At 31.8% G+C, this 22,011-nt stretch overlaps 1 long non-coding RNA gene across 1 annotated transcript; it reads right to left on the bottom strand.

Annotated features, from left to right (window-relative positions):
* Window positions 1–1,904: 1,904 nt before the first annotated feature.
* Window positions 1,905–4,259, bottom strand: LOC126835686 (uncharacterized). Its single transcript, XR_007685240.1, has 3 exons — window positions 4,136–4,259; window positions 2,915–3,037; window positions 1,905–2,565 (listed from the first exon to the last, which is right to left on the bottom strand). It is a non-coding gene; the product is annotated as an uncharacterized LOC126835686 (long non-coding RNA).
* Window positions 4,260–22,011: the final 17,752 nt, after the last annotated feature.

Genomic DNA, 22,011 nt, shown 5'->3' with positions numbered 1-22,011 from the left:
TCCTAACCTGAACCATTTAATGTCTATGTATTTCAAGTACACGTGTATTTAAAGTTCAGATATCCGTGATCCTGTGTATTATATGTTTTGTATGTCTTTGTTTTAAATTATATATTTTGTTCTATGTAGTAGCCAGTAGGTAGTTGGGGAGTTCACAAATTAATTTTATTTATATTTATGTAGGCATATAAGTAAATATACGGATTCACGTTTATGTTAATTACACGTACTCCAAAAAAATAAAAACGCTTCTCTACCTGTGTTCTTAACACAGGAAATAAAGACCTTTAAAATAAAAACACATAATAAACACATAATTTAATTTTTTATAATATTTTTTAAAGTTGCCCTAGCTACACAAAAGATGTACTGCTAACAACAATTTATTAATTTCAGTTTATTTTTAAACAACTTTAATGTCACCGGCCCCATCAATCTAAAATATCCGTTTTAATAACATAATTAATTATGAACTTCTTAAACGTAAATGTTTATGACATACTTATTTAATATTGGAAATTATTTTAATTGATAATTGCTTAATTTATATTTATTTACTGTATACTATAAAAATATTTTTAAAGAATTTAAACATATTTTCAAGGTTTTTTATTTAATTATACACGTACTTGATGACCAATACTCACTTCCATACATAATTGCTGGTTATAGTTTTAAATAAACTATTTTCCTTCTAATGATATCTCATTTCAGGTCAACTCTTTCCACTATTAACTTTCCTCACTAATTGTAAGAGGATGAAAGTCAAAAAGAGATGTTGTGCGATTGATTAGTGAGCGCAAAAGTTGCAATATTACAATTCACACACCACCTTTCCTTCTAAAAAACCTTATACTATATTAATAAAAATTTGACTATTATATTTTAATAGTAGTAGATGATTTTATATAGACCAATTGAAGGTAGACTATAAAAATTAGATATTTTTGCTGTTGACTAAAAACATGTAGACATTTAGACCGTTTAGCTTCTGCCCAAAATAGTTAAAATAAAACCCATTTTCGATACCACATACAAATTAGAAAATAAAATTTAAAAACGATCAATCATTTTGGTAACTTGGTATCTTCTGAACTAAATACACCAAGATATTTTTAGTAGTTACATTAATTGGTAAATTTGCACTATAGCATAATTATTATTACTACACGAGTAACCTATATTGCCCATAGAAGCTCTCGAACGTAGTGACTCTAATAATTGAACGTAATGACCCTAACTGTTTTTCTGGAATCAATATTTTGTTCAATTTACGTCTTATCACATTGCCAGCTATCATTATAGTATTTGAAATGTTGAGTAACTATTTATAAAATATGTATGTATATAAACTGATAATTTTTTTCAAGAGCGCTTATTCATTATGTAATGTTGATTGTAAGATTTTTATTTTTTTTTTTTAGACTAACACGTGTATTTTTTTAAGATGTTGATTTAACCAAATTAGCACTTTGTTTTTAAATTATATGTATAACCATTCATTACATTCATAGTATAATCTAAAAATACTAACGAATTCCTATAATCTATAGTACCTAATATTTGTATAGGTAGATATGTTTAGTTGCCAGCCAAATATACACCTTACATTATTTATTTATATAACCAAAAATGACTAAAACTAAAATGCTTACTTACTTAACACGTTCTGTACAAATATTTTCCATAGTCGTCGCTGTATAACGGAATTTCTAGTTGCAATTGTCAAACAATGAGTTCAGTGAATACATATTATGTTAAATTTAAGAAAAATGCAATAAAGTACCACGTTCTTGTTCAAATGTACAAATAAATTATATATTTTTTTATCAACACATATGATACAAATGAATTTAAACTTATATATCTAGTAATATATCTAGTAAATATATCTAGTAATGGCTAACAATAACTGGTTACATATTTACAAAATGCAATATTATATTAACTATTATTTAATATAATTAAATGCTTAAAAACAATGTGTTCTTGCTTTAAATGGTAATAATATGTTTATATGCAGGCTAGGAGCACTATTCTTAGAGTTAACACATAAAAACATATTTCTTAAATTGTAATTTGCCAAAATTGCGAATTTCAAATAAGAAATTTTTAAGGAACATTCCAGAAAATCTCATGGGGATTTTTTCAACTTTTTAATGAACCCCATTAACATTACATTTTTATAACATTTAATTTATAGTGTCTTACAGGAGTTATATTAAAATATAATACGTTTTGTAAGACATATTTTAAATTATTACTTAATATAATATAACATATGTCATAATAAAGTTAATAAATTATTAATGGAATAACATTTAATTTGTTTAAATAGTTTTTTTGTTTTTCGAATTTTTATTAAGTTCATTAAAAAACGTAAAAACTGACCAGTCTGCTCAAAAATCTAATCTTATTAGTTATACAACTTACTTATTAAGTACCTAGTTAGTCTCTATTTACAAATACAATTTCGTTACAACAGTTTGCTAATAATTTAGCATATCACAATTTTTTCAAAGCTGCAATGCATACCCAGCTCTGTAATTTGGACTATGGGTCGATCTAAATTAGAAAATAAAAAAAAAAAACATAAACAAAAAGTCCGAAAAAAATTTTGAATTAAATATAAAACATTGAAGAAATAAAAATATAATTTGTGACTAATTCACATAGATAATAAATTCCGGGAGGTTTGCGAAAGAGATCATTCATAAGTATAAGAAATAGATTTAAGTCTTTTTTTTCTTTGTCCTCAAACCGGTATTAGTAAAACAAGCGACCATGCCGTATTATTATTATTAATAACACAATTATAAGATCAATATTAATAACATAAATAAGTGTAAATTATTAAAACATTTTTACATTTGAAACAAATAAAACAGAGAAGAGTAAAAAAAGTGTTTCTTACATATACAGTTAGAAATGTGGCCTATAATTATTATTATAGTAGGTATATTTTTTTGTTTTTAAATAGGTAGGTTTTTAGAGGGGTTGTCTTGAAGAATCCGCAGTTCACCTTGAATGGCCACATCTATAAAAAAAAAATAAAAAATAGCGAAAAATCCAAAACCCAATGTTAATAACAGACAAGAATGATCGTCTTATAGTAGTTGTTTGTGTTATGATTAAATAAATGTAAACCAGTAAATGTTTATGGAGAGTGAGAGAGTGAGAGAGAAAGAGAGTAAGAGTAAGAGAGAGAGAGAGTAAGAGAGATTAAAGAGAATGGACACATAGTGAACGTAATGAGTTAAATAATTATATTATATATCATGTCTGAGTAAGTTTTTACAGGTGTAAATAATAAATATAGTGAATCAACCACCTTACTAGGCTATGCATTAAACGATAAACATTAAAGTATTTCGTGATATATGCACGTGTATGTGTAAGTAGTCAAAACGAACGTAATCGATTATCGAATTCAATATTGTTCCCTTTGATTGCGGTTAGTGTTATTTACAACAGTATACCATAAGAGGAAACCAGTTCAGTTATCGCTCTCTTGGTACCTCTGTTTTGTTGTCATCATGCAAATGTTAATAAAATAAATAAAGTCTCTTTTCCGTATACGTTTAAAATGTATGACTCTAAATATCGCATCATTTAAAGAATATTTTAATAATAATAAACCTATTTTATATGTGTAATATACCTAATAACTACTAATGTTGTAAGAACCTAAATTTCTGGCAAAGTCTCGCGTTACGGGTAACACACGCATTTAGTTGAGACTTTTGGGTGGAAAATACAGGAACAAAAAGATTGGTTGTTAGGTAACGTTATCATGCAATACCGAATAAATTGAACGCACTAGGGTCTAGGGACCTCGATAATTTATATCATATTAGTAAGTACCCTAGTTCCCGGTGGATGTTAAAAGTGCTATTTAGTGCACACACATCGAATAAGATTTATTCGACCCTCTTGAAAGGAAAACCCGTAAATTAACTATAGATTATATTGGAAGACTAATATTAAGAAATCCGCACGTGTTACCCGCTATGACCGTAAGAATTTGCACGTATATTTTATTTAAATCTGAGTACGAGACGACCACAATGTGTGACGCCAGTACACATGTATAAATTATTATTAAATAAACAACATAAGTTATAACGACACTAACCTGTGCTGTTGTAAGCTGTCTTGCCGCTTGAACGATTTGTAACACATCTCGCACCGGTAATTGACGGCGGGCAGATGGTTGCGTTCGTGTATGATAAGCGAGTAGTGTTTGTTGAACGTGCGATTGCAGTACTTGCACACAAACTCCATTTTGATCCTCTTGGGACGGAGTCTGTGGTTCTCCGAGTCGAGCTGTATTACCGCGTACATGGTTGGGCCGCGTGTAACTAGCTTTTAACGTCGGGAACGATTTGGCAAGCCGACGGGCGTTCGTCGTATAAGTCGTGTATATTATTATACAATAATATAGTCTTGGCACTTTGATGGTGTGTCGTCGAGCAGAGGAGTTTCTTTTGAACCCGACGGTCTACATTGAACAAACAAAACAAAAAAAAAGACAATTAAATGAGAAACTCGACATTTCGACGTTTTTTTTTTCACGCTGAGAATTTAAGGTTGGTTCAAGGATTTTAGGTAGGCGTTTGCGCGGTATAAGGCCGCCGCCGCCGCCAACAACCGAGTCGTCGTCGCAGCCGCCTACCTGAAACGCGGCACCGAGAGCTCTGCAGCGGTGACCGACTTGTTGCGGTCTCGGTGAAATTCAAGGCGCACACAAACGATGGGAACTTTAACGACTACCAAATATTGTTACAACGCGAGTCTATTAATCATTACGGGGACGACACCCACGGAGAAATGTCGGTGGTTATTGACAAAAAAAAGGTCGGGTAAATCGAACAAAAAAATAACAATAATAATACACTAATAATAATACTACTATAGTACAATATACCGGCTGTCGTCATATCTATGGCATTGTCGTACGATAATATTGTCTTCGCCGTCTCGTAAAAAAAAAAAAAATGCAAGTATAAAAAAATCAATTACCAGGTACTCAGGGCGGTGCTGTTGACCGAGTTCGATATGAAAAATACAAGACGTAGACGGTAGTTATATGGGGGAAAAAAAAATCTAAAAAAAAATCTTCAACGCAGCTGCAGGTTTGCCGAACCGGGACGACGGCTATAAGTGAAATGCCACGGGAAACGCGTTCATGTGCGATCGTTCAGAAAGGGTTATATTATAATGATATATTATAGGCGGAGCCCGGTAGCCCCAAGCCAACACCGGTAGCCGCGGCCGCCATTAATTCGTCCCCTCCACGCAAACGACCGGCTACCGCGGTTACGCTGGCCGACACGTTCGTCAGAAACGCCGGTAGCCGTCTCGCGTTTGTCGCACCAATCAACGGGTTAAACAACGTCGTCCGTGGCTTGGATCGAACAGCAAACAGAACACGCGCATTTCCCCAGACGCAACCCCGAATTTCGGCACAAACGGCCATTGCGTTGGTAAATAAAAATAAACACGAGAGGTTAAAAAAAAAAGGAGAAACAAAAACAACCCAAACGAGCGCAGTCGGGCAAACCAATTTCCAAAAAAAAATCAAAGTAGTAAAAAATTAATAAGAAAAACGTCGAAAAAAACGTTATATTATAACGTATTGTAATAAGTACACTCGATATGCGTTTAAATAAAAAAACTATTTTAAGTATTAAATACAAATTTTGCTTAATTAAATTTTAATTTTAAAAAAATACTCAAGAAATAAATAGTTTTTTTTGTACTTACGGATTATTGAAAGATATGTCGTTGCAATTCGAGTGTCCTGTGTCAGTACGTACACGCACGCTTGTAAAAGTGTGTGTGTGTGTAGAGCATACACGTAGAAAGAAGACGACGGTGTGCAGTGCGTAGGCCTAAGACGGTAAGTGGTGATTATTGCGGAACTCACTGGACTGTAGCAGACGAAAGTCAGAAGCGGTCTATATGACGGTCATGTGTGTAAGTGACGGCAACAACCGGGCACGCATACGACGGCAGCTGTAGTAGTCTGGGTCGACGTGCGCGGTCCGGGTGCGCTACCCGATCGTCGGCGGCGGGTGCCAGGTCGTACCGGGGGCGGGGCGGGGCCGGGTACCCAATGGGCGCCCGTGGGAAATGAACGGTAGCCGGCCCAAGCCCCGCCCGTTAGCGTTCTGGTTGGCCACCGGGCGCGCCACCACGCACGAACGCACACCGCGCCGGCAGCCGCTGCCCTGGTGCGCTCGTCCATAATATCTCGTTCCCCTGACCTCGGCCTCCCACCCCTCGTGCCACCGCCGCACCACGACGAAACGCAGGTCGGTGCCGGCCGCATCCGTTGTCGACGCCTCACGGTGGCCGACCGGTTTTCCCCCGGGCGGCTACTAAAAAGGATCCCGCGATTGCGACGACGGCGGTGATTCTACAATAACCGAAAACAAAAAAAAAACAATCCTAATACATTATAATAATAATAATAAATACGGTAGAAAATTATACTGCGTGTACGTTCGCGTATAGTCTCGTGTTTTTGGATCCGATTTCATGAGATTCCAAGGAAAACACCAAATATTATTCACAGCTCGCAGATGCTTTATGATTTCCATAACTCTTCGGAAACATCCGTTAACAAACTTCTAATAATAAAAATATACACTTCAAAATATATTTTAAAACGATTTAGGTACACAGAGTTTAAGATAAATCGCGGTCTATAAATTCAATGTATCATCAATAGTTGCTGTATACGATTTACAATATACCTACATGATTGCACATTATTAAAAGTCAATATTTATTTTAAGACTTGAAAAATAACTATATTGTTTGGTTTAAACATTTATTTTCATATTATTTCCTTTTTGTTACGGCTTACGCTTAACCAGTACTGATTGTGTAAATGTCTTAAAAATGGTTTTTAATACATCTATTTATCGATAGACCACGGGAGTAGTATAATTACATACCTGCTTTCCATCAATAACGTCGATATGAAGACGCGGTCCTGATAACTCGTAACATTAAATATGGATCATCAAAAACGGTTATTTTTATCTAAATTACCAAATTTTACAACACTAAAAATACAAAATTAAAAGTGAAATATTATAACCAAGTTTTTTATTTTTAAATATTTTACTTATCTATGAATAATATACATGAATTATAAACATCGGACGTTTTCACATTATTATCATCAAAATAAACATATACCTACCATTGAAAATCGTTCCATTTGTTCGAAGGAAAGATAATAATACCTACTGCAAAAATTGTACCAAAGTATTAATCTAAATTTGTATTCATTAACTTCAAAATGACTAAATATTAAAAACTCGGACACTATGTAACTTTTAATTAAATTCAATACAAACAATAATGAATTATTTATTTTTACTATTACTATTACATTCATTTACACTTAAATTCCCTATTTTCTTCTAAACAGTCCATAATTATCAAACAATAAGAATAAATCCAGTCACCCGAACAAACGAAAATAACTTGTTCCTATTTCGGGGACCGAGCATTATCGCTTTTGTTGTTGTCAACACTTTTCTAATAACAGCCGAGCCGTTAGCTATAGCATATAGCAATACCTATAATAGAACACTTATTTTAGTTGTCACAAGTTTTGTTTTGTTTTGCACCCGTTTTATAACTAATATTATTTAATAATACGAGTAGTATAGACTAAATGTTGTAAAATTTTGTATTAACATATATCAATCAACAAAATAATGTTGTTTGCAAAATACCTGCATTAAATTTTTAGATTTTATTTTAAAATGCAGAAGAACACTATTTGTGCAGTAAGAAATCTAAAATGTGCGAGTGGAGTACCTAGGTATACATATATATTATAAAATATAGTCCTACTTTTAATTTTTGTCTTTAATAATCTGAAAAATCTGTTGTATAATAATAAATTTGCCTTTTTTTAGGAAATGGGCTACTTAAATTCCACACATCTGGTATAACGGACTTTTATTAACAACATAGTACACATTTTTTTTAATAAAACAACATATTTTTATTAAAATTCACAATTTTTCAGTTTTTGTCGCAGGAGAGTCATTTTGTAAGCCATTGTAAGGATTTAATTAATCTAAGAGAACGACACATGTCCGTTATTTTAAACGTAAAATTAGCTATTTTTTTTAACTTCTTATTTAACGTCAATCAGAGCTGAAGAGGTATAGTTTTTACAATATAAATTTGACTGTTGGGTGTTGGTAGATCTAGAGCGGAGCTTTAACAAACTATCTCAAAAATCTGTATTCAAACTTTATTTTTATAAAGGAGAAACAAATAAAAAGAAGAATAACACTTTTACTGTAGTAAATGTCTAGGTTGTTGGCTATTGCTATGTTATAGTGACATAAAAGTCAATAAGTATAATATGGAAAATAAATCGTTATATTGTTATAACATTATATACCTAACCTAATAGAAAAATACAATTTTATAAAACATTTTTGTCTTTGCAATGTTTTTATCCGCTATGTATAGTGTATACAGATTCACACCGAAGCGTTTAGTTGTAATATTTTTTGTAGATCTGTGATATGCTCCGTCCCACTATGTCCTAACCACACTGTACTGCATTATTTTTTATAGTTTTCATCAAATTTCAGGAATGTGAATTTATTAAATTCGGTTTAACAACGATCCTGATTTTGAGATTTCAATATATTATTATCTAAATAAAATAATCAATTGTTTTATAAAAATATATAATTAAGTCAGAAAATCCGGATAATTTATCAATTTAGGATTATAATATCCGCTTATATTTGAATTTTAATCTAGTTATAGTTTTTAATTTACAATTTTTTCCAAACAATTATTACTTTTTGTTAATACTTTAGAATTTTGTTTTGAAAAATACATTTTGTAGTTTTAAGGCGATTATAATTACTTTTATTAATTATAATTGGTTTTTTTTTTGCATTAAGGTTAAAACCTTTTTAATATTGTGATCCTAGTATGCATTATTTTATTTTCTTCCAAAATTTCTTTAGTGAATAATTTAGGTACATATATATATATTTTTTTTTATCGCGGTGTAGTATCGGGTTTTTATGTCATTATAGTTGTAACAGTCGGCCGTCGGGACAACATCCGGCATCGGTCGGTTTTGAATCGAGTAGCCTACTGACAACTCGGTTAATACATTTTAAATTAACAACTTTGAGTGGCATTGCAATAAGTATTGTTGTCCTAGACAGCATTAGACTCCGCATGGCAGCTAAAAAATACTTTTAAAATAATGGTGTTTATTATTTTTACAAAAAATCGTTTAAAACAACTTCCTATAATTGTAAAATTTAAATATTTATTGCTCTATAGAGGATGTAACAGTTAATATTAAACATGTAAAACATTTTGGTAATTTAGGTGCACAATTTCTAAATATTAGTAAAAATCGTCTACAACAATTACACGACAATATAATTTGTTTAGAAATAATGATACAGTAGTAGGATATATTCGGTATAAAAAATATATCATTGAAAAAGTGAATTATATAATAAGCCCGAAGCCGTAAGCATAAGCTGTACGAAGTGCGGTAGGAAAAAACCCTAAAACTGGTCTACAATATTATTCGGGAGCGTTAACATCAATATTTATCTGAACTTATTATCATCGGTCGCCATCAGAACCTCGTTACAGGTGGTTCTGTGTTAAATCGTTTAACATTATACCCAATTAAGTACACTGCGTTGCACACTTTATACTCGTATTAAATGTGTGTATATAAATACTTCCGCCGGCCAGTTGTGCTTATCGTACCTACTCTCCTATCGTTGGGACGTTCAGTCGTTGATCTATAAATACTATACTCTATATTTCTACAATTATTTGAATCACATAATAAAAATTACAATAACTTGCGGTGTGTTTAATTCCGCCGCTACACAACACATCCGTGCACGTTTATGTGTCGCCGAGAATAAAACAAAATGCAAATTTTATATCTCGCATAATAATAATAATAATAATGTTGTAAAACAAAAAAACAAAAAAAAACTGAGAACACACATAGGACACAAGTCATAAGTCATGCCGATTGCGACCGGTGTAATATTTCCCTGTCATTTTGCGGTGTAAGTAAATTAAATTGTGATATTTTGTTAAACCTTTTGTCGCGTTTTCCCGTGATTTATGGACCGACATTTTTCCGTTTTATTAACTTGACCGTTTTTAAACATTTCCCAGACGAATACGATTTCTCCTGACTTCAGACGGCATGCCACACGGATTCTAATGTCCAGAATACATAAATTATCGCTTAACTATACCAGGTGATCCATTTGTAATACCGAGAAACTTAAAACGTAAAATATATTGTATATAAAATTATTATTCACAAATAAAAGTTTATAAATATTATTAATACTCTATTACTAACGGTCGTCTCGTTTCGAAATCGTAATTAAATTTTTTAATCTTTACTAATATAAAGTACGAGTATTATCGTAGTTCTTAAATTAAAGCCTAGTTTCGGACTACAATATTATAGTTATTAGTAGTTCAATATTATTGATCAACACGTTTATTTGTCATCTAAATATTGTACACTAATAATAAACTATAAATATGTTTTATATGTCACAATGCCACAATATAGTGGAGCGCAATTAAAATATTTTTCATTTTCAACTTAAATAAGTTAGAAAAAATGTGTCCTTTGCGTAGGTTCTACGCACCTACGGTTAAACCGAGCCCTCTTAATTATAACAGATTGAACATTATATTGTACTAGAACATTATAGTTTAAAATCTATCTAGATAGTATCACACCCAGTGTGCTTAATGGGATGTGTACTATTTTTTTGGGGTAATTATAAGCTTATAGGTAGGTACTATATGTAGGTAGTCCGGCTACGAGTTTAGGATATTATAATTTTTTACCTAGGGCGGTTACCTATGTATAACCTAACATCGGCTTTCCCGTCGATTTGTTAGAAGTTTTCGGATCGTGAAGCCCGAAAAACATTTTCTACACGTGCGTTTATTCTTTTGCCGTTCTCGGAAAAAAACGTCTACTGAGAGGTGCGATCGACACGCAACACATAAGTCGGGGTAAATTAATTCGCCTAACTTGTATATACACCGGATTTAAATTTCAAAGGCATTTTATACAAGAATGAAAATCATAACAAACCCTATATATAGATTTCAACTCGGTTCCGTACCTGACGAGGTATCGGTTTAATAAATGAAAAATGCGGCTGTGATCGTGTATAATAATATTGTCATGTCAAACTCGTGTACGTCTTTTGGTCAACGTTCGGGGCATGTTTTTATTGCGGTGGGGGGGGGGGGCGCAGTACACCGCATCGGTTGACCGGATGGCGATCGGGTTGGCCGGCAAAACGATCCATCACCTGAGGAAGTTCATCGGTTGACGTGCAAGAGGATACCCACGCGGATATTCTCCGCAGGAATTCCCGCCCCTTGTACTCAAGTGTACTCTAAAAACACAATATTAGACACCGTGCCATTTGTGTGATGGTCCGCTGTAATTTTCGACGACACGCCAATCTTTTGGGGGCAAAATTCATATCATTGTTTACCGCATATTATGTACGTTTACAAAGAATGGAATGTACTGGCAAAAAAAAAAAAATATCCGGCTTATTACACGGTGTCACGAAATTGTTATGATGTCCGGACACCCGTTTTCTTGAAAAACGTCGCGGTCAGTAGAAGAAAAAAAAAAGGAACGCCAATTGTTGTTTCCGTATATGTCACACAGAAATGATAAATAGCCTTGGGTGACAATTAATTTTGCATACATCACTCGGACGCACAATAACATTATATGTCCAGTTCCTTTTTCGTTTTTTTACGTTCTTTACAGACTGTGCAAGTGTTTTTCGCAAGAAATTCGGTTGACATAATGGTAGTTGATGACTTTTTAATAGCCTCGCCTATTTTTCTTCAGGTAGCCCGGTTTAAAAATTGATTGACACATATTATACGTAGGTGACCACCGTGCTCGATCGTAGGATACTCATTGATTATTGTATGTTATATATATTTATATAAATATACACAATAATAAGTAAGGATTACCATATCACATTTAAATAAAATGCGCTGCTACCTTTAGGCTAAAACCTTGTTAACTACTGTGCTACGCCCGTCACTCACAGATAATACGTAAGCATAAGGTAATCGTTAACAAAGGGTGATTACAGATACAAAATACAAACATTAAAAAGCTAAATAAAATATAATAATATGATACACATGTATTATTAGTTTTGTATATCTATCTTTATCATAGGGGGAGGACTAACCTTACAATTGTATTAATACTTACAACATTTAAGATGGTTCCTTAAAACGTATATTTAAATCCGAATCTTTAAATTAATTTTGGATTAGGCTATTAGACGAACATCCATTAATAGCTGAAATGGATACCCTAACTCTACTACCATTTGTATCAACATACCGTGGCAAAGCTGGTTTTTCCTTTTATGCTTATATCAAAAAAATAATTATATTAATCGAGAAAAAACTCGAGCAACACTTGGTCATATACAGACTACAGTAAAGAAATAAAATAATGAAGTATCTAAATAAACCCTTAACCACAAAAATGATAAATATAACGTATATGTATTTCTCGGCAGTAATGTATTACCATACCATCATTAGTGCACACAACAGACTCCATGCATACATAGGTAGAATTATATCTGATAACATTGCTGCCCAAATACGCTATGGAGTATTATTTTTGTAGTCAAGGGTTAGGTTAAATATTTACTTATTTGAATTATTTATTATATTAATGTTAATAAATTAGATGCTATTCCAGACTTATAAATTCAGTTGATAATTATAAATCCCAATTTCAAAACAATGGTTAATAAAATCATGAAATAGTTCCATTCTTCACACTAAATAAAGGTTTTTGATTTAAAACTTTTGTTTTTATTAAGACAAGCGTAATTTTACACACAATGTGATGTAACGGAACAATAAACATGAACAATTTCGTCGGCAACTCGTTACTTTTCTCGTCTATTGTGTATTTACAGTTGGAGTGAGATACCGCCAACCACAAATTATTTTCGAAGAGTGCCGTGGCCGTAAAAGTTTGGGGACCGCTGGTCTATTAGTCTCATAGGTACTCAAATGTCGGTATTGTAAATAACGTAATATAATCTAATAAAAATATTGTAAATAATATATATATATAACTAATATTTTAAGTACGTTTCTATATTTTAATTCAATATAGTCGATTGAAAAGTGTTTTCATTTTAAAAAATTGAGTGTTTATAGAGTCAAACAGACAGAATATTATTATATGGTACATTAGTATATACTTATATTTTTTTATTATTGCTTATCTGTCTTTCCTTGTGAAGAATGGAGGTGAATAGCCACAAAATATTAATACTTCAACCAGATCCAAGATTTAATTACTAAGTATAATTCTAACAAGAGTGATATGATTATGAATCTGTATGGATTTAAAACTGGTCTAAAACTGGTCCCATACTAGTTATGTCCTGCCCCGCGTGTCCCTTCATCATCTAGAGGCACTTGGCTGAATTATAAAACCAGAGGCATAGACACTTGCCCATCGTGCTTGCTAATAACGGGAAACATGACCCTGACGTTTTACATAACAAAGTTATTTCAAAATATTTGTTTTTCTGTGTTTATATTTGGTTGTATAGTTAACTGATGACAAAATACACACACGTCATTTATGAAACGTAAATTGTACCATTGAAGAGTCAAATAGACAGAATATTATATTGTAGTACATTGGTATACGTATATATGTATACATGAAGACGTCAAATGTCACGTTTTCTGAACTCTCCCACACCCGTACATACATGTTATTATAATAGTAGGCATCATAAAACTCGTCGTGTACACGAAACCTTTTAGCGGCGAAAGCGCCGGCCTTTTACAGTATATAATAGCACCGGTTACGTTAGGTTAGGCATGAATACACGGTGCTCATAATATACAAGGACGTTGAAAAGAAAGATAATTTACGCAAGGGCTAGCGGCGGCTTCTTTTTGAGAACGGATATTAAATTATTTTCTTGGGATACGGTATGTATAGTAGATTATACCGTGCATTCTCCACTATACACAGGCTCCTTTTTTTAACAACGAATGAGAAGGGAAATGGAAAAAAAAACGGATATTTTTTTCATCCCTAAAATCCTTTGGCGGCCGCTCGTTAGAGTCCTGTGAATGTCAAATTTATGGTGGTACGGGGTACCCGAGTGAAACATTTTTATAACCGAGTTATTGGTGGCATGTTTGGACACATATCCCCATGTATACCTACCTAGTTTTTCACCCTGTGTGTGACCGGCGGCGTTAACGAGGATTCAATGGAACCCACGTGAAAGCGAGCAATGCGTATATAAATAATATTATACACTTTGTTGATGGTGTTGTATACAACGTACATACATTACAACAAAACATTTGTGTTCATCTTATCACATTTCTACCATTACCAACCATAAAATAATTCGGTCCTCCGTTCCTCCCGAATACCTGGAACTCGATGACGTGTTTGTTAAAGGGACCACGGTTGCGGTGGCAGCCATCTAGGTCAATTTTCGACGGGTGCTTAGGAACATTTTTTTTTTCATTGGTCGTTTCGGGTAATGGCCTTAATGCCATACATGGGATTACATTTGTGTAACAATCGTAATCCCATCATTGTAATTATCTACATTTTAATTGTATTATCTATTCTATTTTGTTACATAATATGTCCTAAACTGTTTAAACTTTAAAGATTACCTTTTGATTAAGAATTTTCTTTATTTCTATTTTTATAAATTGTTTGCAATTTATTTTTTCAATTTTTAACACTTGTTAATCGGGAGCGGACTGGGCCAATCCTGGCTAAATGAGAAAATCGAAAGGCGTCCTACAGAAATAACTAAAATTATCAAATCTATCCTGACCATACCCCGTGTCCTTGTTGCAGTTTTGTTTCATCAGATTCTAAATGTCCATAAGAATTGAATTAGTTAGAACTTAATAAAAGTTTGATATAGATTTACTCAATTAGAAAAACTGTTATTGAACTCTTCGATTATTTAATAATTAATTTTATTCAAATTAAATTTATTTTTTGAAACCAATGAAATCGATAAAATAAATACGGTTTAGCTATGAATGTGTACACATAATATAGTTGAAATAGTATACCCCTAATTATTGATACAAATAAATGCAGGCCCGTACGGGTGCGGTAAAATTTAAATCGCCAAATAACAAAAAAAAAAGCTTAACGCATTGCCCAGGGTTTTGTTATATTTTAACTTTGAACTACTATTTAAAATGATTACACATAAAAGTTAAAACATATAAGTAAAACATAGGTTTTGCCTCGGAGCACAGTCGATCTACTTGCGACTAATAACCTCAGCGCTTTTAGTACATCACTAATAATAAATATTAACGACCTAAAAATACCTAGCTAAAACTCACTACTCAAATTTTCATTCTTATCTACTAATAAAGCAACTATCCTAGCGTCACTTACTGATAATGCGCCCAGAATTCATAAAAGAAAATTGCCTAGAGACCTTTTACATTAATTGAAATTATAATAAAACTGACTGCTGACTATCTTCACAAAAACGCTATTTTCACTTTCATGTTACGCTTCTTAATCACATTTACTTAATTTTCACATTTCTTTACTGTTTGAACACTTGCCTTTATGGGCTATGGCTATATTTACAATATAATAAATATTAATTCACTTTTTCATACTCCTTGTATCTATATTTTTGTTGATAAAGATAAACTGTAAAAATAGTCAACTGAAATTATACATTAAAATTATTATGAAATCCAGAATAAAACACGCCGTTTAATGATTATCGGTATTTTACCGTCCCGTCTATGCTTAAAAATTTAGCCAGACACCCACTAAACTATTGTACTGTAGTCTGTAGTCTGTACCACCTAAATCGCCAATCGGAACGTCTGTCACACTATCGGTCTTAACCTATTTTACATTTTTTTTTTTTTCATTTTTGTTCTAATTATAAAATCGTCTGGGAGAATGAAGTTTTTGAGTTTTAATTAATGCTATGTCGTAATTTCGTTGCAAGTATCTTGTTCAAAATGGGAACAGCGCCACTTATATCTGCAAGGATATTTTATACCTAGACTCAAAAGTTTTTAATTGTTTAATAATACGAGTATTACACAGGTGTACAGAAATCTGGTTATTTGATTTTCATTTTACTCCTTTACCGACCTAAATGCCGAGAGCGTTCCAACGACTTTGGCCATCGTTTCCCTTGCCAAATAATTACCTTGAGCATTTTATTAGTGGCATTATTAGGCCTAATATCGTGCCAATAAACAAATTATTTTTGAATGACTTGTAGCTAATTTCTAAGGTTCTGTAAAACATATTATTTTATGTACTTATCTAGTTAATAAGGTATTTTATTTTGACCGTCATTAGGAACTCACGATCAATGACTTAGAGTGAATTTGCGGTTTGTGATGAGGCACTCTAGACCAATCAAGATTTTAACACGGTGCACTAAAAAAAGTGACAACTGAATTTTAGTCTAGTCAACTGAAATGTAGTAATGTCACTTGCACTTACACACACTAACACAAACAATAAAAATCTATAAATTTGTTCTTATTTTTTTTTTATTAATAATAATTGCTTTATTAAGCGATTAATTTCCTGCGCCTATTGGCACAAGTATATTTTCCGTTATCATTTCTGTGTCCATCGCTGTTTTGTTGCAGAAGCCAGGATTTACATTTTTGACGTAACAAATACAAATGATAGGTACAAATCATATTTTAAATGGGTAATATAATAAATTCAAATGTCGGATTTTGGGGTATTTTAAAATGTTAACCTTAGGATTTCCACCGAGAAACCGCAACTAACCTCCTGTATCCTGTAGGATGATGCGCATACCTAGACAGATGCATAGGTAGAGAGGTTCAAGATAAATGCAACGACACAGCTAACCGACTCTTACGTAATCGTAGGATTTATCTATTTTTTGGGGTTGGAATCCCTTTTTACTTTGATCCACCGCGTCCTTGCGCAATTCTATAGCACCCGTGTCAAAAATGTCAAAAATGGTTTTAATCATACTGAAATATACAAATTGTCAACGATTATTATTTATCTGTAGCAGGTAAAACTAGAGATTTTTTGTATACATCTAAACGTTAAATTTCTGTAAGTGAATAAATAGTAGGTAATAAACTGTTTAATCTTCAATTTTCCTACACAACTATGTTCAATAGCATTACTGATCACAAAATATATTGACATTCAATAAGTAATTATAAACTTATAGTATATAAATCAAATGTACTACAGTCAACCTCTTTTATTTAAATACGCACAACATAATATAATTGTATTCTCATTATAAGAACCTAGTGCCAGCATGTGTTGAGAGGTGATAAAATATAGATAGATACACTACAATTATTATGTGTTGAAAGAATTTAACCATTTTTATTTTTTTGTGAGGGATTATAATATTTCTATAAAAAATTATTTAACGCCTTGTCATCATATGTATAAATTATAATGTATGTGAGTGTTTTATTTATAAGTAAAATATTATTTATGAGATAACGAGTATAATTTAAAATCAGTTATTTTGCTACGAGTAATATTTTTTTATTGATAGGTAGGCGTATAGATTAACCTAACCGGTTCAAAGATTTACATTTTAAGGTGCACCTATATATATATATATATATATATATATATATATATAATAAATCCTTATAACGCTGTTTATTCTATAACAGTTAATTAAAATTGTTTATTATAATTATTATGACAATATATACTAATATACCTAAATAATATGTAAGTATAACCTGTGACCCAATAGCCTCAGATGCTGCGGGTACTCATAAAAAAAATATATACATATGTAAGTATATTTATTTTATTTTTTATATATTATAGGTAGATCAAATTAATCATAAAGTTGACAAAACATACATTTTCTAAGAAATAACATACCTACTGGGTAATTTACGAAGGACTAAGGATAATGTGTTTTTCATAATATTCTATTGAGATTTGAGAGTTATTATTAACTTATTATAGAATGCTCACTCAGTTGTAGATGAATAAAGTCTGCATACCATTAACGTGCCAATTATTTTTAACTTATAATAAAATATTATTATCTTCACGGATACAGAACATCTATATAGGTACCTTATTTCCACCTTATTTGTTATTTATATTTTACGGTTTTTAGTAAAAGTCAACCGGAAATGTATTTTAATTGCATTATTATAATAATTAGTATACTGTGTGAATTTAACCAAATATTAAATATATATACCTACACGGGAAAAAATACACAATACATTTCTAGTTGGTATAACTAAATAAATAATTGGGCTTACTAAATTTTTAGTTTACCCGTGTACGATGTTCAGTTAAAACTAAAAATTACCACTGTAAATATTTTATTAACAAATTATACATGTAAAGAAAATCATATGTTTCTAATACATGATATATCAATCTATATAATCAAAGAATATTAATATTACTATTAATTATTTTTAATACCTTATAAAAGTGTAAAATATGATAAACTAGTGTACTAAATTAATATTGATTAAAATAACAACGTGAAAAAAAGTTTTAGCTATCTTAAAAAAGTAAAAATATGTGATTTTAAATCTTAATTATTAGGTTTATCAAAAACAGGATATGACATTATCTTCAAAATCTTATCATCTTTCGTTTTTGTTTAGGTATTTTTGCACGGAAATTATCATGAAGTGATTAAAACGCGTTCTGCATAGGTATTAGGTATGTTTTAATGTAGGAAATTATCTTTATAATTTTTGTATTATAATTAAACATTTTTAAATTTGTTTAAAATTAAAAATGCCTTAAACTTTTTATATTAGGACATATTTACCTAGACTTTTTTATGTAGTGCATAAATTGACTTTAGTGTTACTATAAGCAATCGACAAGGCATTTTTATATTTTAAATATAATATGCGTGTATCCAAAAAATAAAATGTTATTATAAAATATGTTGTTATACAATTTTTCACTATAATATTTGTGAGCGTGTTCAAATAACCCAGCAGACCCGTTATGGCTTATCGCTATCAATCGCTATAGTATGATAAAACATACCACTTTTAAATAATGAACTAAATAAACACTAATGACTGTGATTGCCCCTGAATCTTGGTAAGTTATTTTATACGTTTAATAGAGATGATGTATTAATACACGGGACAATATGTTTTGTGAAGGATTTCTCGTGTATTTATTAGGTGTACTGACACTTCCCTGTGTATATACATTCAATTCAATATCGCGCGGCCTGTTTGGTGATTATAATTCACGGAATGAGCTTCGATTACTCATTGTCAAAAAAAAAAAAATCCCTCCAATGGACATCACCGTCAATACGGAACATTTGAGATTTTCGGTCACAGGCGCAAATGACATAATAATAATAATTCACGTCAAGAGAACCGCAGTCCGCAATATGAGACCACACATGAAAACCGTGTGCGCTCGCTCTAGCCTAGCTGTATGGACATGCAGAGTGATGAGTGGTGTCGTCACCGCAGGGTCGCTGAGTTATCCTTTTTTCGCCTTTGTCGGCGCACCCCATTGTTGTGCTGGCCGCCTTTCGCTCTTCCTCGTCTTGTGTCGTCCTTTACGACACCTAACCATATTATGTATGCGCGCCTCAATCTTCTATCGACTTTACATGTTATCGACTATACATGTACCTACACAAATATATTACATACGTACAGGCCTTGCGTATCTCGTAACGTTATAATAATATTATTATAAACAGAAAGGGGATAATACAGTGTTTAATCGTCGAGCGCAAATCATCTTCCTTTCTCTCCTTTTAATATCGTGAGTCATAATTTAAAGCTTCGGAAGTAATGATACATATATAGCATATAATAGTAATGTATATATATTTTAATTTTAATATAATATAACAACATGCTTAAATGTGCCGCGATAACATCTATCTAAATGAGAATCATAAACGTATTGTCGCACAGGCCACTATGCTGTATACAAACACATATACACAGGCACGGACCCACATTGTTGTAGTAATGAGAGTGACTCGTTAAGAGGGCAAAAGGGCAACAAATCCGTTTATGGACGAAGCACGAAAAATGTTGTCTTTCTATCAGATCTCTCCCGGGATAATATGCAGTGTTTATGTGTGTGCGTCATTAATTTCGGAACAATAGGAAAACAACGGGTTGAAAAATTGTTTTTTAAGTGTAACCTGAAGCACTGTGTGTGGGGCACACGAACAGTCCGAAATATAATTAGTATTTATAATATCATGCACGTCATAATATACATACTGCATACATACGTCATCTATATAATATACTACTCACCGCGACTGTGTTTCACATGCGGGACAGTCGACAGACGTGTATACGCGTCGGTGGTCCTTTATCATGTACAAAAATGTATACACAATAGATACCTAAAATATTATACATATTATGAGCCAATGAATACCTTTGTAAAATGTAAATATCAATAAGTTAACTGATAAACATCTATATTTTTAAGGTTACAAAATGCCAGTGTGATGTAATGTATTTGTATAACTACTGTAACTACTAGCTTGGGTCAAGAAAAGCGGATCTCACTTTTTGTAACTTTTGGCAAACGAACATTAGTTTTTATATTTTCTACTATAGCTGTTTACCAGGCTTCACTCGGGTTAATTAATACAATTTTTGCAATAATAATAAATCTCATACCTACTCCTCCATATTCCCTCTCTACCTCATTACCTCTCCATCCTCATCCTATTTCTTCCCCTCCTCTATCGCATTCCAATAAAATCTGTACCCTCTCCTCCCTTCACTAACCAACTCACCCCTCTTCTCCACCAAATATCCCATCAGTTGAAAAGTACTAGATTTTGCTGTTTGATTAGAACTCATCTCAATTTTTATAGTTTTTTGGGTCTTGAGGGGCCCAAGTCTTCGGTGACTTGGAGATTACTGGCCCACACTTACACTTTCCAAGATAGAAATAATATTTGTGCTGAGTTTGTTAAAAAAAAAGTGCAGTAATTTGGACGCCTATAAAGAACCTACATAGATATACTAATTTTTATACAAACGGATTAGGCTTTATGGTATTTATTTTTAAAAAACTTTAAAATGTTTTTGTCCCGAGATTATTTTGTTGATTAGTATAAAAGGTATTTTAATTTACATATGTTGGTTGTTAACTCATTTCTGCCAAAAAGTATTATTGGTCTTTTTTGACCCAAGCCACAGCTGATGCCTATTAATTATTAATTGATCAATAGTAGGTAAAACAAACTTTGTTATTCAAAGTGAAATAATAGTTTTAAATCATTAAAATATATAGATATGGGGGTTGTGAGTATGGTACGTTCTGAGAAATCAGAACTTTGAAAAAATGTAGCATTTGAGGTATTTTGAATTTTTAAGAGACAATTGTCAATTTAATAATGAGTCAATCAAATAGTGTACATTCTACCGCTTGAATTTGACCAGATAAATGATAATAATTGTTAAGTTAAAAAATGTATTTCAACAAAATATCTATTTAAAAGCCAAGAAGAAATTGTTCTACATTAACCTAAAACAGAGTAATTGTAAACAAATGGGACAAATACAAGTACAATTTTTTTTCACTAAAATAACCATCAGCATTTGCGTTTATAATATTTATATCATGTTTGTGAGTAAAGCATTTATACTTAACCCTTTCACTACAGAATTTTATATATTTGTTTGAGATACATGAAACTATTTTTATCTTTATAAACGTTATCAGATTAGGCTGCATATTATCGATTGTAAAGAAATCAATTAATAATTAAATATTTAAATAAACCTTTAACCCCAAAAATAATAATCTATAATATAGAGTCTATATCGTTTCGTGTGTCTTTCAGGACG

Source organism: Adelges cooleyi, unplaced genomic scaffold (assembly GCF_023614345.1).
Source record: "Adelges cooleyi isolate 19-005CV unplaced genomic scaffold, UGA_ACOO_1.1 ACOO_flye_CR_arks_rails_tigmint_CR_PRNA_23, whole genome shotgun sequence".
NCBI classification, from domain to species: Eukaryota; Metazoa; Arthropoda; class Insecta; order Hemiptera; family Adelgidae; genus Adelges; species Adelges cooleyi.
The sequence above is the reverse complement of the archived record's forward strand: the minus strand, read 5'-3'. Positions and strand labels throughout refer to the sequence as shown.